This window comes from Musa acuminata, chromosome BXJ2-4 (assembly GCF_036884655.1).
Source record: "Musa acuminata AAA Group cultivar baxijiao chromosome BXJ2-4, Cavendish_Baxijiao_AAA, whole genome shotgun sequence".
Classification (NCBI taxonomy): Eukaryota; Viridiplantae; Streptophyta; class Magnoliopsida; order Zingiberales; family Musaceae; genus Musa; species Musa acuminata.
In genome coordinates this window covers 27,573,123-27,592,436 of record NC_088341.1, presented here as the reverse complement: position 1 = coordinate 27,592,436, position 19,314 = coordinate 27,573,123, and the positions used below count along the sequence as shown (strand labels likewise).

General features: G+C 36.9%; 1 long non-coding RNA gene and 1 pseudogene across 2 annotated transcripts; one reads left to right on the top strand and one right to left on the bottom strand.

The window, feature by feature from the left end:
* Positions 1-11,150: 11,150 nt before the first annotated feature.
* Positions 11,151-18,299, top strand: LOC135610194 (probable 1-deoxy-D-xylulose-5-phosphate synthase 2, chloroplastic; annotated as a pseudogene). The gene is made up of 10 exons (XR_010486059.1): positions 11,151-11,253; positions 11,377-11,535; positions 11,637-11,801; positions 11,893-12,043; positions 12,119-12,390; positions 16,681-16,954; positions 17,036-17,339; positions 17,419-17,700; positions 17,780-18,064; positions 18,153-18,299. The product of XR_010486059.1 is annotated as a probable 1-deoxy-D-xylulose-5-phosphate synthase 2, chloroplastic (transcript).
* Positions 16,814-19,020, bottom strand: LOC135610195 (uncharacterized). The gene is made up of 3 exons (XR_010486060.1): positions 18,855-19,020; positions 17,450-18,783; positions 16,814-17,318 (listed from the first exon to the last, which is right to left on the bottom strand). It is a non-coding gene; the product is annotated as an uncharacterized LOC135610195 (long non-coding RNA).
* Positions 19,021-19,314: the final 294 nt, after the last annotated feature.

The window sequence follows — 19,314 nt, the reverse complement described above, 5'->3', positions numbered from 1 at the left end:
GAGATACAAAAACATGTGCTAAAGTTTGCATTATGCCCTGAGTTGATATGTTATCATGTGAAGAAAATGCAAAAACTTGCTAGTATATTTCAAATGTATGCATCATGTAATAGTGCTTCACAAGCTTTATATGATAATGTTCATACTACATGATGAATGGTTACAAACACAATCATACAAATCTGATGATGTATGTCAAGCCCTGACATCATCTTTGAAGAGATACATCATGATGAGTATCATGATGGGAGTATTGATAAGTTTAACTGATCTAACTTATCAATACGTCACTTGAATTCTTAGGTCTTGAATTCAAGGTTGACTTATCTCAACTATGGCATATAGACAGGGGGAGTTAAGGATAACTCCATTATCAATTGATTGTCATCATCAAAAAGGGGGAGATTGTTGAATCTCGGATTTTGATGATGAAGTCAATTGTCATTTGTTGTCTAATCTATGTGTTGAGATAAGTGTGCAGGATTAACTACGATGAAAGATAGACAAGCAGCAGGAGTTGCGCCGGAGTCAAGTTCATGATCACGTTGGGAGTTCGAGAGTTCGACGGAAGTTCGGACGATCGTCGGAGGTTCTGCGAGAACAGATCCGAGAAGTCCAGAAGCTTGCCAAGCGAAGCTCGTCGGAACTTGCCAAGTGGATCGTCGCAAAGTCCAGGAGTTTGCCGGAAGTCCGCAGGAGCATCACCGAGGGTTCATCGGATGATCGATGGAAGTTCGCCGGAAACTCGCCGGAAGGAGCGATTGACGCACCGAAGCAAAGCTGCAGAAGTTGTCTTAGATTTAATCGTAGTTAGCATGATGATTAAGTTGGAAAATGGGAGGTGATCCCATTGGCTTAATCTTGGGGCAATTGGGCCCCTGAAAGATTGAAATTGGGTCGAATGGAATGAACCATTCGGACCCTGATTGCACCAGGAGGTGCAACCGCCCAGGCCAGGAGGTGGCACCGCCTGGGCTAAGCCTCCCAGCGAGACTGGGCGGTGCAACCTCCCCAGCCGGGAGGTGGCACCGCCTGAGCTCAGTCTTCGAGCTAGACTGGGCGGTGCAACCTCCCTGGCAGAGAGGTGGCACCGCCTGAGCTCAGTCTTCGAGCTAGACTGGGCGGTGCAACCTCCCTGGCAGAGAGGTGGCACCGCCTGAGCTCAGTCTTCGAGCAAGACTGGGCGGTGCAACCTCCCTGGCAGAGAGGTGGCACCGCCTGAGCTCAGTCTTCGAGCTAGACTGGGCGGTGCAACCTCCCTGGCAGAGAGGTGGCACCGCCTGAGCTCAGTCTTCGAGCAAGACTGGGCGGTGCAACCTCCCTGGCAGAGAGGTGGCACCGCCTGAGCTCGGTCTTCGAGCTCTGCCAGGCAGTGCAACCTCTCCAATCAAGAGGTGCAACCGCCTGATCCCAGAATTCCGGGATTTGATCGTTTTGAGCTCCAAATTTGAATTGGGTTGGGGCCTATAAATTCCCCATCCATTCAACACTGAAAAGATACAGACCTACACCGAAATCTTGATCTTTTCTGTGATTCTAAGAGCTCAAAAGTGATTGTAAAGCCTTTAAGTCTCCTCCTTCTGTTCTTCAAGTTTTCAGTTGTAAAGTGAGGAGAGAAAGGTCTGTAAAGGTTGTCTCCTGAGCCTGTCAAAAGGAGAGAAACTGTAAAAGGGCAGTTTGGCCTTCACCCATTGAAGGAAGGCCCCTAGTTGACGTCGGCAACCTCGTCGGTGGAGGAAGCCAAAAGTGGAGTAGGTCAGGACTGACCGAACCACTCTAAATCTCTGGTTTGCGTTTATCTTTGAGCACTTTATCTTTACTGCAAACCTCCTCCACTACTACTGCTCTCTACGCTTTCACGAACAAGTTCTAAGTGCTGTTCTTCCGAATCTGCATTCAGACGTAAAGTCGTGTTTTAGTACATTACAGTTTACGTTTACGTTTTGATTCTGCAGAACTGTCCTCTGTGCTTTTGCAAACGAGTTTCTTTGCAGTTTACACTTACAGTTTGATTCTATTTATAACTACAAACTGTCTTCTGCAATTTTACGAACGAGTTTCAACATTTAGACGTAAAACTGCATTTAGACGTAAATCGGCTTTCCTCGCACAATCGTCAGATTTCAGTTTACGTTTACAACTGCATACTGCCCTCTGCGAATATACAAACGAGTTTCAAAGTTCAGACGTAAATCTGCGTCTAAGACGTAAATCTGCGTGTAAGACGTAAATCTGCGTTTAGACGTAAATCTGTGTTTAGACGCAAATCTGCGTTTAGACGTAAATCTGTTTTTTGCAGATTACCTTTTGAGCTGTACAACAACAGCACATTGTCTTTATACTTCTGCTCAATCTGTGCTTAGACGCAATCTGCGTTTAGACGCAATCTGCGCTTAGACGCAATCTGCGCTAAGACGCAAACTGCGCTTAGACGCAATCTGAGTTTAGACGCAATCTGCATTTAGACGCTAACTGCGTTTAGACGCTAACTGCGCTTAAACGTAAACTGCACTTAATCATAAGTAATCTTAGAATCGGTTTTTGCATCAAAATAGTCTTTGTCGAACGAACGCAGCCTTCGCTTTTTAATCGCTGAAAAATATCCGCTGCACTAATTCACCCCCCCCTCTTAGTGCTCTCGATCCTAACAGAATTAAGCAGTGTAGAACCCGTATGAGTAATAGGAATTCCTTTACCATCACCGACGATGATGTCCTCAGTGCCACCATAGTTGTTGTGGATGGACAAGTTCTGTAGATCTGAGGTGATGTGGTGGGATGCGCCAGAGTCCACAATCCAATTATGATCACTGGTCGTTGGAGTAGTCGTGAGATTTGCTTGAGGCCAATGTGATTGAGCAGGAAGTCTGGGTCGAGATCGATAGACCTTTGCAGAGTGACCGACTTTATCACATAGTTGGCAAACAATTCTTTGTTGGTTTGTGTAGTGAGGGCGCCAGGACTGCAGATGATTGAAGAAGCCACCTTGGTTGTTGTGATTGGAATGTTGAGGATGAGGAGGAGGAATAGTTGGTTTGGAGCTCATAGGTTCAGAAGGTGTCTTGGTCAAACCTTTGTTGACAATCTTGTTATACGAATTGCCCCTCCTTTTTTGAGTGACTTGAGCTGTGATGGATGGTCCTGGCGGTTTGTCCTCGCGCTTGAGATATATCTCAAAGTCAATCAGCTTGTCGAAAAGTTCTTCGAATGTGATTGGTGAATCACGCGCCCGTATTGCTGTTGCCAATTCCTTGTACTCGTCTCCGAGGCCATTGAGGATATGAACAGTAACTTCTTCATCACTGAGGGAATGACCTACCAAGGCCAAGTTATCGATGATAACCTTTATGTTATGTAGATAATCAGTAATATTACTTCCCTCTTGTTTTATCTTCATGAGGCTGGATAGATGACTAAGCATGCGAGTGCGAGAACGATTGGCCAAGGTGGTTTGCAACTTGCACCAAGCTTCGGCAGTAGTGTCACATGAAGAAATGAGTGGGGCAAGGGATCCAGCGACCGAGGCTTGAATTGCTTGAAGGATGAGGCGATCCTGGCGTAACCATAGTTTGTGATCCGGATTTGGTACTGGATCGGATGCGCCTGGGATGTTGAGCATCGCCGGTGGACAACGAAGAGAGCCATCGACATAGCCTAGAAGATCATAGCCAAATAGTATATTAGAGAATTGAGCACGCCATGATGCGTAGTTACCACCGTTGGATAATTTGAAGGGGATGAGGGTTGCTGCATTTATGGAGATAAGGTTTGTATGTGGGAAGATACTATAGTTCCCTGCGGGAACAGTAATGGGAGCATCAGAGGTAGATGATGATGACATATGGAAGATATGATCAGGGAGAAAGAAGTGTTGGTATAGATCAATGTCACCTGAGGTGGTGGCAAATAAGATCTGTGAAAGAATAAGGTCTTCGTTGAAGGAAAAGACCTATGCAAGATGGTGTAAAGCTGTAGATTTCTATGCAGTAATTCTACAGGAGGGACTCTGGGCAGTGATGCAGCCAGTGGCATGATCAGCTTTGTGCAAGACAACTGCAGATCTGTGTGCAATAGATCAGCAGTGAGGAATCTTGGCAACGAGGCAGCAGCATGGAAAGTTACCGAAGGCTGCTTGTCTCTGCGAAGGCAGAGCAGGATGCTGGCTGTTGGGAGGCCTGCACCCAGAAGGTCCTCTCGGAAGCAGTGAGGATAATGTTGCCGGAGTCGAGGACAACGGTGGCGGAGGCGTTGGAGGGAGAAGGCCAGGAGCTGGTCGATGGACCAACGCGCGGAATCAGAGCAGATCTGGAGCAGAGGGTCAGATCTGGCAGATTTGGAGCAGAGGGTCAGTGACGGGGCGCTGGTGACGATGAAAGGTGGGAAGATGATGATGCAGTAGCAGCTTCCATGGCCTGACGTGAAGCTGATGGGTGAGGTTGAAAGACTCAAAGAGGAAAACGCCGCTCTGATACCATGATAGAATGAGAGAATAAAGAATGAAATTATAAGGATAAAGCAAAAGGCACACTTCAAGTAGTATCATGTGAAGTCTATTTATACATAGTGAAAGAGGATATTTCTTTAACTGAGCAAAGAGATTTCCTCATGCAGTTGAGGAAATCTCATCTGCTATGCAGTTGAGAATATCTCTCTTTTATCAGAGAAAATCTCTCTGTTATCACTTATTTCATAATATTGAGTAGGATTGCTATCATTGGTGGATTTTTTATTCAAGGAGTTTCAGCCTCGTCCATTTTGATGTTGATCTTACAACTTCTCTTGCAAGAGGTTTGGTGAATGGATCAGCCAAATTCTTACTTGTTTTCACAAATATAAGTGAAATAATCTCACTCTTGTTTAATTTCCTTACATAATTATATCTAAGACTTATGTATCTTAACTTTTCATTATATATTTCACTATATGCACGAGGTAAGATGGTTTGACTATCACAAAATATAGAAATTGAATTCACACTCTTAGAAATCAATGAAATTTCTAATAGAAAGTCTCTCAACCATTCAGCCTCTTTTCCTACTTCCGCTAAAGTAATAAATTTTGATTTCATAGTTGAGTGAGTTACATATTTGTTTCTTGCTCTTCCAAGAAAAAGCGACACCTCCCAAGGTGAACACCCAACTAGTAGTAGATTTGCTATCTCCTAAACTTGATATCCAATTCGCATCATTATATCCTTCTAAAATAGCAGGAAATTTTGAGTATTGTAAGCCATAATCTTTAATCTATTTAAGATACCTAAGAACTCTTTCAATAGCCTTCTAATGCTCCACACTTGATTGCTAGTAAATCTACTCAAATTACTAATTACAAATACTATATCAGGTCTTATGCATTGTGTTGCATATATAAGACTTTCTATAGCACTTGAATACTCTAATCAAGTCATTATTCTTCCAACATTCTTAACTAATTTAATACTTGGGTCAAATGGGGTATTTGCTTCTTTGAGTTTTAAGTAATTGAATTTCTTTAGTACTTTCTCTATATAATAAGATTGACTCAAAACATATCCCCCACTATTTCTTTTTACCTTGATACCTAGTATGGTATTAAGTTGCCCAAGATCTTTCATCTTGAATGTTGAAGATAAAAACCTCTTTATTTCTACAATGCCTTTTATGTCGTTGCTCACTATTAGTATATTATCAACATAAAGGTAAACTATCACCGTATAGTCATCACAAGTTTTGAGATAAACATATTTATCCATAACATTATGAACAAATCCATTAGAAAGAATTATTGCATCAAATTTCTCATGTCATTGTTTTGGAACATACTTTAAACCATACAATGACTTAATAAGCTTACATATTTTATATTCATTTTCAGGTAAAATAAACCCTTTGTCTTGTTTCATATACACCTCCTCGTCAAGATCTTCATTTATAAATATTGTTTTGACATCCATTTGATAAACATAAAGATAAAAAATTGATGCTAAAGCAAAAATAATTCTAATGGATGTGATCCTAGCCATAGGAGCATATATATCAAAATAATATATTCCTTCTTTTTGTCGAAATCCTTTAGCAACTAACATTGCTTTGAACGTTTGGAGAGTATCATCTATATGATACTTCCAATGAAATACCCATTTACAACCAACAAATTTAGAGGCAGAAGGTAGATCGATAAGTTCTCAAGTATGGTTTGACATAATAAAATTCATCTCATCATTAATAGCATCATTCCAAAAAGCAGCATCACGAAATGCCATAGCTTCTTTAAATATTTTATAATCATCTTCTATTTGTAAAACAAGATGAATTATTCTTAAGACTCTCTCAGTAGTTCCTTCTACAAGATAAAAGGAAATAGTTTAAAAATCAATCTCATCTGATCCTAATATTTTTATTTTTCGTACATGAGTGCTTCTCCTTAATTCACGAGATCGCTCTCCAACCTCTTATAAACTTGATTGATGTCCATTCAAAAGAATATTAAGCTACCCACTAACCTCTTGAGATGTCTCCACTAGTGACTCTTTACTAGTTAGAGGATGAATATTATCACTTGAAGTTAGTAAGTGTTCAAAGAACTCCACATCCCGTAATTCTATTATGACATTAGCCTCCAAATTAAGAAGTTTATAAGTTTTACTATTTAAAGCATAGCCTACAAATGCACATTTGATTCCTCTATATCCCAACTTTGGCCTTTGAGGATCATTATTCTTGCAATATGTAAGACACCCTCATACTTTAACATAACCAATGTTATGTTATCTTCCCTTCCATAACTCATATGGAGAGATCTTGCTCATTTTAGAAGGAATTCTATTTAAAATATGACATACAACCAATAAAGCTTCTCCCCACAAATTATAAGGTAATTTAGTATGTAATAACATAACATTTATCATCTCTAGATAAGTTCTATTTTTTCTTTTCATAATCCATTTTGTTCAGTGCTCTAGGTGCTGAACATTCATGAATTATGTCATGTTGTTCACAAAAAGTTAAATTCATTATGAAAGCTTTCTTTTCCTCTATCACTTCTTAGAACTTTAATTTTCTTTCTTAATTAATTTTTAACTTTTGCTTTATATGCCTTAAAAGTATTAAAAATATTATTTTTATGTTTCAATAAATAAACATATGTAAACTTAGATATATTATCTATAAAAGTGATGAAATATTTATTTTCTCCTCTTATTAACATGCCATGTAATTCATATATATTAGAATATATTAAATCTAACAAATTAGTATATCTTTTAACACAAAATAACAACAATTTGTGTTTATCATCTTTGATTTAACATAAATTTCACATTTATTAAGATCATCAAAATGATAATTTTGCTAACACAAATTTAATTAGTATGTCTTTATCATCTTTGATTTAACACAAATTTCACATTTATTAAGATCATCAAAATGATAATTTATTAAGCCACACTTAACTATTCTTTTAATTGTGCTAGTTCAATATATGCTAATCTATCATGAATAAGAATCAACAATATAAACATAAGTAATATCTTTATTAAATTTAGAATCATTATCAACAATAGATAATTTGACCATTCCCTCGGCGGAATAGCTTTTTCCAACAAAAGTTTCATTACGGGATATAATTAACTTCTCAGATTTAAATATAAATTTAATTTTCGGTTTGCCAAATAGATTCTCATTCACTAAATTTCTACTTATATATGATATATGAAGAATATTCGTAAGATTGACTTTCTTTCCTAAAGTAAAAATGAGTTGACAATCACCTTAGAATAAACTTCATTTTCTATTTGAATCTCTTGTCCATCCATACTTCTTTATAAGTCTTGAAGAGTATCTTATCGTAGCAAACATGGACAATAGTATAAGTATCATACCACCAATCAGAAACATTACCAAATATGGTATTCACTTTGCTCACTGTAGCAATTATATTATCATCTCCCTTAACAAAGTTAACTTCTTATTTCTGACCTTTCTTAAATCTACAATACCTAGCAAAATGATCATATTTTTCACAAACAAAACAACCTCTATTCTTTGGTTTCTTAAATTTTTCTTGATCCCTTTTGAGGCCAAGATGATTCTCCTTATTTTGCTTGCCTTTGTTAAAATTCTTAGGCTGATTCAAGACATTTGGTTTTATATTACCAAAAGAGTTCTCACTTGTATCTTTATTTTTGAATCAATATTTTTGAATTTGCTCCAAAGTGATATTCTTGGAGTTATGCAAAATCTTCTTTCTATACCCTTTCTAAGAAAGTAATTTGGCTATTATAATCTCTATTTGAAAATATTCAAGAAGTTCAATTTTTTCAGCCATCAATTGATTAACAATGACCTGCAACTCATACACTTGTGTCAAGATTGATTTGTCATCCAAAAACTTATAATCAAAATATTTAAAAATTGAAAATTTCTTTGTACCTTCCTCCTCAACTTGATGCTTGAATTCCAAAGCATTCCAAAATGCTTTTGCATATGGTTCCACTATATAAAGATCATAAAGTCGATTGAAAGAGTATTGAGAATGTATCCTCTATACATAACTTTATCTTCATTTCTCTTCTTTATTTCAGCCATGACTTCATCGGTGTTATTATCGATTGGATTAGGAATTAGTAGAAGATTTGGATCAAGTATATAGAAAATCTTTAAAGCAGTCGACATGAACTTTATCTTGTCTTGCCAACATGTGAAATTTATTTTATCAAAATAATCCAAATGAACAAAATCTTGATTCAATAATCTGATGATATTTATGGCCTCCATCGTGAATTATAATAAAGATAATGAATAACACTATGGAAACCAATTATAAATAACAAATACAAGTTCAAAAACACTATAACAAATGTATTTAGGCTTGGACATATTGGAAACACTTTCTTTAAAATGATATTTATATCCTCTTCTCAATAAGATTATTGTGCATTTGATCCAAATAGTTTGAATGGATATGATAAGATTTTAAAATATTTATATTAAGCAAACAATAAAAATCTTCAAAGATAAATTAGAAAATATTTAATTTAATCACTTGAAAGGTTATTTTTGAAGTCAACAAAAAAGAAGAATGAGATGTTCATTATAATTTACTCTCAAATACTTATAAATATTTTTATAAAAGACATAAATAATTATCAAAATAAGTATAAAAGAAATTACTTTTCAAATGTCTAATAACTACAAAAGAAATTATCTTTTTTTATATTTGAACAATTTATAACACTGGATTCGATTAATATAATATTGGATCAGGTTCAATTAATTCTCCTAAAAATATTTTTCTCTTACCAGCCGAAGCAATTTCATAATCTTTAATTTTAAGAGGACAATCCATCGTAGCATTGTCATCAATGATGGCACTTCTTTTGATCCTTCAATCGACATGAAATGTTTGATCTTATCATGACATGTCAATGATGGCACTTCTTTTGATCCTTCAATCGACATAGTCAAGTCATCCAGAAGCTGTTCGTGTTACCTGCGTTCTACATTTCATCACTAAATGACTCATCACACAATCATGAGCCAGCACTATTGAAGATGATAAAATAATAATCTTGATTGGATTTGCTAATAGTTTGCTACAATCGCATGAAGTCGCTAGCTAGATCGAGGGAGTCCCTGTAAAAGGATGCTTGCACCTGCTTGAGTGCGATGGACATGGATGGATATCTGTGTTGATGGTATTGAAGAGCACAGCATGCGGCAAAACGTTTTACATGTTGTTCGTTATCTCGCCTCTCGATCTAAATTTATTGCTGTTTTTGCATGTTTGAACTCTGTTGAGCATATCCCCTCACGCTTAGGAGCTCTCTCTAAAGACAAAGCCTATCATCTTGAAACGTGCGTAGAAAGGTAATGAGTGCCATAAATATATAATAATAATTCTGATCAGATTTATTTGCTAGTCACTCTTTGTCTGTCGATCAAAAAATAATAATAAATTTATCGTCATATGAGAATATAATATAATTTCATGTAAATCTTTAATTATTTTTTCATCCTCTCTAAGAAGAATTCAAGGCTTTTTTTTTTTATCTTTTCATATTAGAACGTACAGATACATTGGGCATTCATTGAATAATCAAACCCTAATTCTTAGAGATACATTCATGTAAACATATTTATATTCTTGAATTCTTTATTGTGGGACTGCAAAACGTCATCAGTCCCACAAATGTCGAATCTTTTATTGTGAAGGGAAAACATTAAATTAATTAGACCATCTGAAACATCTATAAAATGCATTGGAAAAGGGAAATAATTAAATTAATAATGTGTTTCATTGCTTGATGCGATCTATTTGGACGCCATGACTGAGAAACTTCCTTAGCCCTACCTATTTTTGAATCCTCATGTTGTATATGACATTAATATTAACAAAATATCTACGAGGATTAAGTTATTACGTGATTATTGATATGTGAGAAAATATCGATACCACAAGAAAAATCTAAATATCAATAATTAAACATAAATGAGATATAATCAATTGAAAATTTGTGGTTTGATAATTCTTATATTTATTTATAGATTATAGCCAAACTTACCACGATCACTTGAGCTAATCCAACTCAAGTATAATTCTCCTCCTACATCCTCTTATATAAATTTTTGAAGATTTTTTTCTCACTCTCTCATAATATTTTTCTAATAATCAAATTTTTCATATCAAATATGAACCAGAAATGTTGACTTGTGTTGTTGATGTTTTGGTTGAGATAACCATTACCGAATAGACACAAATTATCTGTAAAAGCTGAAATCCCATTTGGACTTTATATCTAACTAAACAGTATTATCGACCTATTTCAATAAATAATCATGCAATTTTTAAATATATAAAATATATAGTACCATAAATAGATTTCAGATAATATTATGTAAAAAAATACATATATCGAAATAATGTGAAGATAAATATAAAGAATATAATATAATGTAAAGAATATTACAAACTTCAAATAACAAGTTAAAATAGCACAAGATTTATCGCCACGACTGTATCGCCGTCGCCATCATCGCCTTGCTATGTATTGCGCGCTCCTCCTCGTCCTCCCTCCATCACAGCTCTCCTCTGCTCTGTCTCTCCCGTTTGCTTCCTCCGACAAAGCTCTCTCTTTCTCTATCTGTTCGTCCTTCTCACATTGGTGGCCTTAAGCTCTCCCGTAGCTGCCTCCCCCGCTGCATTCCTGAAAGCTCTAAGCTTGAGTACAAACGGTCGTAGACAGGTACACGACCGGTTCTCCCAAGCCCGCTTTCCGGTTTTGCTAGTTCTACCGTCAAAAGTTCGATTCCTATGTTGCTTCTATGTTCTTGATGCCGGAAAGATGTCATTTAGCGGTGTGCCGTGCTTAAAATTTCATGATTTTCTTCCTCTTTTGAAGTTTTATGTGAGAGCGGGTGGGACAAGCGGCGGCGATGGGAAGGCGATGATCACGAAAGAAAGGAATGGATGGAAGATCGATTTCTCCGGGGAGAAGCCGGCAACCCCTCTTCTGGATACCATCAACGACCCGATTCACATGAAGAATCTCTCCACGGAGGTACTGCGATTTCTCTGAATGGTGAAGCGATTTGATCAAACTGGGTAGAAAAGATTGCAACTTCGGGATTAATTTGGTGGAATTTTTACTGTCCCCTACAGGATTTAGAGCAGTTGGCAGCAGAGCTGAGAGCAGAGATTGTGTTCTCGGTGTCCCAAACTGGTGGCCACTTGAGTGCGAGTTTAGGAGTGGTGGAGTTGGCTGTGGCTCTCCATCATGCGTTCAATTCCCCTGAGGACAAGATCATTTGGGATGTCGGCCATCAGGTTAGATTCCTCTCTTGGTAGTATCCAAAGCAATTACTTTTCTGTTTTGCTTTGCAAACTGGGTAACGAAGAAGGATTGAGTGAAGAACAGGCCTATCCTCATAAAATATTGACTGGAAGAAGGTCAAGAATGCACACCATCAGACAAACCTCAGGGCTTGCGGGATTCCCCGAGAGAGATGAGAGCATCCATGATGCCTTTGGTGCTGGTCATAGTTCCACGAGCATCTCTGCGGGGCTTGGTTAGTTTGTCTTTCTCACAGTCTCCTTATGTTGAAGCTCTTATCCCATCATTTGTCTATTCAATGTTTTGACAGGAATGGCTGTCGCAAGAGATCTGCTAGGGAAGAAGAATCATGTTGTGTCCGTGATCGGTGATGGAGCCATGACTGCTGGGCAGGCGTATGAGGCCATGAACAATGCTGGCTACTTGGACTCTAACCTTGTTATCGTGTTGAATGATAACAAGCAAGTTTCCTTGCCGACTGCAACCCTTGATGGACCAGCCACTCCTGTTGGGGCACTCAGTAAGGCCCTCACCAAACTTCAGTCCAGCACAGAGTTCCGTATGCTTCGTGAAGCAGCTAAGGTAACATGTCGAATGATATCTCATTTGTTCTTCTTTTAAGCTTTTCTAAGCGCACAGTGTAGACCTGTACAGCAGATGAGATAGAATAAGCTAACCTCTAGATTATATTGTTCAATTAATGGTCGCCTAAGACTAAATTCACTGAAAGCATAAAGACGGTAATCATGCTACAGAAAGCTTTAATGTCAAATTTTAAAATTAAATAATAATAAATTAAATTTATGATATATATACCTCTGGATATCATTTGGAATACTTTTCTTCTGATCTATAAACGTACCTTCATCTGAGCTAAAGAAAGCATTCTGCAAGGAGAACTAGATTCAATCCTAAATTACAGACAAAGCATTAGTAAATAGATCAACAATCAATACTAAAAAACTGAAGTTTTACTATACTTGTCATTATTAGAGAAGAAAATTACTGTGATATGTCATAGCGTATCTTCAATGACTTAACAATTGAGTTTAATCACATCCAACTTGATTAATGGCTTTAAAGTATGACATGAAATCAGCTTCAATTTTTTATAATACTATTTATATTATATTATTTTTTTAAAATTACTTATTCAGGTAATATAAATATAAATCGTAAAGTGGACTTTTTACTATCGAGGTAATTTATATATTTTAGACTAATTTGATCTCTTGTATATGAGCATATAATTCTTTACTTCTTACATATATTTTATTATTTTATTTGTAGCCTTCTAATGTTTCATTTATTGGTAACTCTACATCTACCCGGTATTTCTTATTGTAAAACTAATATCTGGTCTGGTATAGAGGCTTAAACATATAATAAACTTCTAACTATGCATCATTCAAAAAATTTATTTTCACATCTATATTATGTAACTCAAGACCATAATAAGCTACTAACGTCATGATTCTTAATAAGTCGATTTGAAAACTAGAAAAAAATATCTTGTTATAATCGATGTCTTCTTTATAAGTAAGATATTTGATTACAAATCTGATTTTATATCATTCAATATTATCTTTTGAGTCATGCTTAGTTTTAAAAACCAATTTAATCGACTATTTTTTAATTATTAGATAACTTGATAATTTTCAAACACCATTCAAGTCTATTAATTTTATTTTTTTTTCATCGCATCGCACCATTTTTCAAATTCGTCATGATTTCTATATCATAATATGGTTCTTGTACATATACTACATAATCATAAGAAATGATAGGTCTCATTTTCCTTTAATATTTTCTCAAGATTGTTGGTTGTGATTGTTTAACAAGCTCATTAGCCGTGAATAGTGATATCAACCAACCATCTTACAAAATTTTATAATCAACTTGTATTAAATCATAAATATACTAAATTTATCATCACCAAAAGAAGGATAATATCCTAATAATTCTAAATAAATAAACTAAATTTTTAGAATTATAGAAATATAACATGTATCATCAAGATCCATCAAATAAATCATCTTTAAACGTAGGCAGTAAGTAACTATAACTATCGGTTAAGATGATTCTCTGTAACGATGAGTCTTTTTTGCTCCTTTGACTTTTTCGAGTTAATGAAATCCTATTCAGTATTAGTAACATGAGTTGAAGTATCAAGTACTAAAATAGACTTCTATAATATTTGACTCAAAACATATAAAGTTCATCTTATACCTTTTTCTTTTCGAAGTAAACCTTATTATCTTTCTTCACACCACCTTTATTGCTACAAAAGTAGTATTTTACTATAAATATTTTTTTTCTGGGTTTATATAGCTTTTATAAACTCAAATGATTTTTTTTTTATAACTTTTGTTTATTTTTACTCACTCCTCAAGTAGTAATCAGAATATCATGAGACCTTTCTCATTTTAATCTTAATTCTTTCTAAATGCATATAGCAGTTAGCTCATGTAAATTTTATTTATTCTTTTTAAATGTTATAATAAATTTTAAATGAGTTATACTAAGAAAAAAGATAATAAAAAATGAATTGTACGAGGACTCACTAGGTCTAATATTCTTGAGCTTTATAGCTTTGTTAGTCATATCAAGGATATATCGTAGTTTCTTGAATGTCGTAATACTAATTTGTAGTCAGTTCTTTCATTAATATATCATTCAGTATACAAATTATATACTGTAATGAAATCTAAATATTATTAATAATTATCATAAAGCTAAGCCTAAATAGATATTTTTAATTATTTATTCTATAGAAATTTTAGCAATTAAGTATGTGATCTATTCAATAAGTCCGGATTAGATCTAACATACCTAATGTAAATTATATATGCCCAATCCATTTATAATAATTTAATCCAAAAAATATAAAGACACTAGAAGCACAATAATATAATTAGAAGTATACTATAATAATAAAAATAATATAATATTAATACTTTGAGTTTTTTATAAATATTAAATTATTGATATCATCTCTTTTTTACTTTTGGGTGAAATATTAATATTTCTAGTGTTTATGTAAAATTTTATAATTATGGATGATTATTACCATTCTTGTGGAATAGTATTGTCGCAGCACAGCAATCCGATGTCCACCCTGCGCGTTGGATTGTAGCGCTTTGTCGGTCACGCTTCGCATCGTTAGGAGCAATACCTAAATCATCGTCACCCAAGAAGCCATTTGACACCACCTAAGGCACTACACCATCGTCTGCCTACACCCAACTAGCGCCATGCACAGCCATCTCACTGCGGCATCTCCATTGCACGATTGTCGCACGACCCTTGGCCTCTTACCCAAATGCTAGGCTATTGTCCGCGAGCAGCACCCAGACCACCATCAAAAGGCTCGTGGCCTCCGATGACTCTACCATGGACAGACACATATCTACCAAAAACCTTCCTATTACGCACATCATCCATGACAACCTAAATTGGTCTCCGACTGCCATCACGTTGGTGTTGATGACCGCTGTCACAATGCATCATCTATGGCGACACTTTCTTGTCGTGATGCCTCCTACCTTGCCACGACATACAACAGCCTCTAGCAATGCCTCCATCACCAAATCCCATCGTTGTGATGACACCCAATAGCAATCCTTCATGTTTCAACCATCGCTCTCAATAGGGCTATTGCACCACTGCTATTACCCAAGTCTTCGTTAATACTTTATAGTGGAACCTTGCGACAGTCATGAGACTTCTCGTCATAGTGCTCAATATCATGATGCCACCATCACCCTCGGCCACCACGAAAACCAATGCACATCAATGCTGGCGACCAGAGTCCTATCACTATGACTCCCTACGATGTCGTTGATAGTAGTCTGCTACTCACAATAGGGTCGACGACAAAAACAGATCGTTGCCCTATGTTGTATAGTCACAGATAGTAAGCCATCCACTGACATAAGTGACCATTCACTGAGGACCACTTACTACAGAACCCTCAACGTCATTGTCCTCCTATGCCACCGCACGCAGCCCCGCTATGGCTTATACAGCCATTGCATGCAACGCTACCGCTTGCACATTCATGGCTTATACAGCCCCGCTCGCACATTCGTGGCACATTCATGACCAAAGCAGACCATTGGCCTTCATAGCATCATTGTTGACAGTAAATTGCCGACACAGCCTGTCGACCAAGATTAGGCAGCATCCTTCCATCCACGATTCCACCCGTGTGGACGAGAAACTTTCATCACCCACAAGGAGGCGATTATAAGATAAACAAAACATATCAAATCACCCTTCACAAGCAAATGACAATAACACAAAACATATCTAATGCTTTTATGATATAATGTATTTGATTTCAAAATAGGCTTTGATACTAATTGTAAGCATAAAATTTGTAATCTTGCTATTGTTACGCGAAAAAATTTAATGTCAAAATCCAAAATCAAATAACAATAGATTAAATTTAGAATGCATACCCTTCGACGCCATTCAGAATATTTTTTCTTCTAATCTACAAATGCACCATTGTCCGATTCGAAGGAAATGATTTGTAAGGAGAACTATGATTTGTAAGAAGAACTAGACTCGTTTTCTCATATTTTTCTATCCTTTTCTCTTATGTATATAGTCCTAAATCTATTTATAGATGAGACTAGAGGGTATAGAATAAGCAATCAGGAGAGCCTCTCCTATCAAAGTCATCCCAATAAAGAATTCTATCATAATTAGATTTTATTTCTATGGACAAACAACCTTAATCAGAATCCAAACAAAATTATAATATATCTTATCTAATTAAATAGAAATATATAACGTAACAGAATTAGCTTTTTCTCTGTTATTATGTCGTATACAGCTTGTCTGATGGGATCAATATTTTCGCAGAATCTCACAAAGCAGATTGGTGAGCGAACACACGAGATTGCTGCAAAAGTGGATCAATATGCTCGAGGAATGATAAGCACTGATGGGTCTTTGTTATTCGAAGAGCTCGGTCTCTATTATATTGGACCTGTAGATGGGCACAATGTAGAAGACTTGGTTACCATCTTTGAGAAGGTGAAGTCTTTGCCTGTTCCAGGACCTGTCCTTATCCATATTGTGACAGAGAAAGGAAAGGGGTATCCCCCTGCTGAGGCGGCTGCTGACAAAATGCATGGTGAGCATTATTTGCTGCTTGTAATGCATGTGCCCGACTTCTTCCCGACTGTCATAATGATCCATGTGTTTCTTGCTGTAGGTGTTGTGAAGTTCGACCCAAGAACTGGGAAACAATTCAAGTCAACATCACCGACCCTTTCATACACTCGGTACTTTGCCGAATCTCTCATTAAAGAAGCAGAGGCCGACGACAAGATTGTGGCCATTCATGCTGCCATGGGAAGTGGGACGGGGCTGAACTTGTTTCAACACAAGTTTCCTCAAAGATGCTTTGATGTGGGGATTGCAGAGCAGCATGCACCTTTGCAGCCGGTCTGGCCACCGAAGGCCTCAAGCCTTTCTGTGCCATCTATTCCTCGTTTCTGCAACGAGGATATGATCAGGTACAATTAAATTCTTCAGACCGCAGGAGCTGTGGTATCATCAATTTCTAACACATTACTCTTTTTTGAATACATGAAGGTGGTTCATGATGTGGATTTACAGAAGATACCTGTCCGTTTCGCTCTGGATCGAGCTGGTCTTGTCGGAGCTGATGGACCTACACACTGTGGAGCATTTGACATCACGTACATGGCATGTTTGCCCAACATGATTGTAATGGCTCCAGCTGATGAAGCTGAACTAGTGCACATGGTCGCAACAGCAGCGGCAATCGACGACAGACCTAGCTGCTTCAGATTCCCAAGGGGGAATGGAGTTGGTGTGATGCTTCCTCCGGGCAACAAAGGCACCCCTCTTGAGGTTCCCTCTATCTTCTCGACGAGTCATGAAGGATCATAACAAGAAGCAACTTAGTCACTTGTTTACGTACTTTCAACAGATTGGGAAGGGAAGGGTTCTGATGGAAGGAAACAGGGTGGCCATTCTTGGATATGGTTCAATAGTACAGACATGCTTGAAGGCTGCAGACCCACTGAGAGCCCGTGGAGTTTTTGCCACCGTAGCTGATGCTCGTTTCTGTAAGCCTCTGGATGTGGGGCTCATAAGAAGGCTGGTAAATGAGCATGAGATCTTGATCACAGTGGAGGAAGGCTCCATTGGAGGTTTCGCATCGCATGTCACTCACTTCTTGAGCTTGAGTGGCCTCCTGGATGGCCGCATGAAGGTAAAATTTCCTTGAGCAAATCTAACAGACTACTAATCTGACTGTAAATCTTCGATATCTTCAGATTTTGATTTGATTTGTCTTGCAGCTGAGGCCAATGGTTCTACCAGACCGATACATCGACCATGGATCACCTCAGGATCAGATTGAAGCAGCTGGACTTTCTTCAGGACATATTGTAAGCACAGTGCTGAATCTGTTAGGCAGGCAGAAGGAAGCATTATACCTCCATTGAAGTTGCACGAGTTTGGACGGGAAAGGTTACTAGAAGTGGAGTTGCTATCTCCAACATTGTCTGCAGACCATTATAGCTGGTTTTTTGCTTGTGTATGTAAGGTCAGATGTCAAATACCTTTTCTTTTTGCCGTACTAAAGGCCTCTGTTGAACTTGCAACGAAAAATGGATCTGCTGATTGTTTAGAGAGGCTGCTGATGAGTCTCCTCCATCTAAGATTTTATAATATTCTCACCTATATACTGCTGTATTTCTATGGTATAAATAAAAGATAATTTCTAAGGTATGAAATTCTGGAATTCATCACTTGTGAAAATATTTGTGATCTTGTGATCCTTCTTGAGCAAACCTTCCTTGTCTTCCAATTTTGGATTGAGCACCAATTGATTTTGTCCGGGACAATAAAACAAGAAATGCCGTGCCAATTGAATTCAACACTTTATTTTCTTCATCGTGGTTGTGGTCTTTCATCTTCATCATGTTTCTACATCAGAGGAATTTTATTTGTGATTATATAACTTTTAGAAAAAAGAATTGCAGGATAATGGATCATACCTGTTAGGAGTTCTAGAACTCTTGTGAATTGGTTATCCAATCAAAATAGTTTTTTGGCTTGCTCTAAGTTTGAACCTTAATTGTTCTTAGGACTCTGTTCCTCTTTTGGACCAAAAGAATCCTGCAATTTACAAGAAGAAACAAATTTGATTTAAAAGATCTACTAATGTCCTCAAAAATTACTAAAGAATGTTTTATTTTGAATGATCTTTCTCAAACTATGCTAATCATAATTAATTCTGACTCAGTTGTTTCCACTGTTTTCCTTCATTTATTTCTCCTGGTAGCCACCTTAAAGTTGTTTTCTTAAGAACAAGAAGATAAAACAGTGTGTGTGTGTGTGTGTGAGAGAGAGAGAGAGAGAGAGAGAGATGTTTTCTCAGGAACAAGAAGATAACAGAGTAAAAGAGAGATGTTTTCACAGGGAAAAAGAAAACACAGTGAGAGAGAGAGTGTGTGT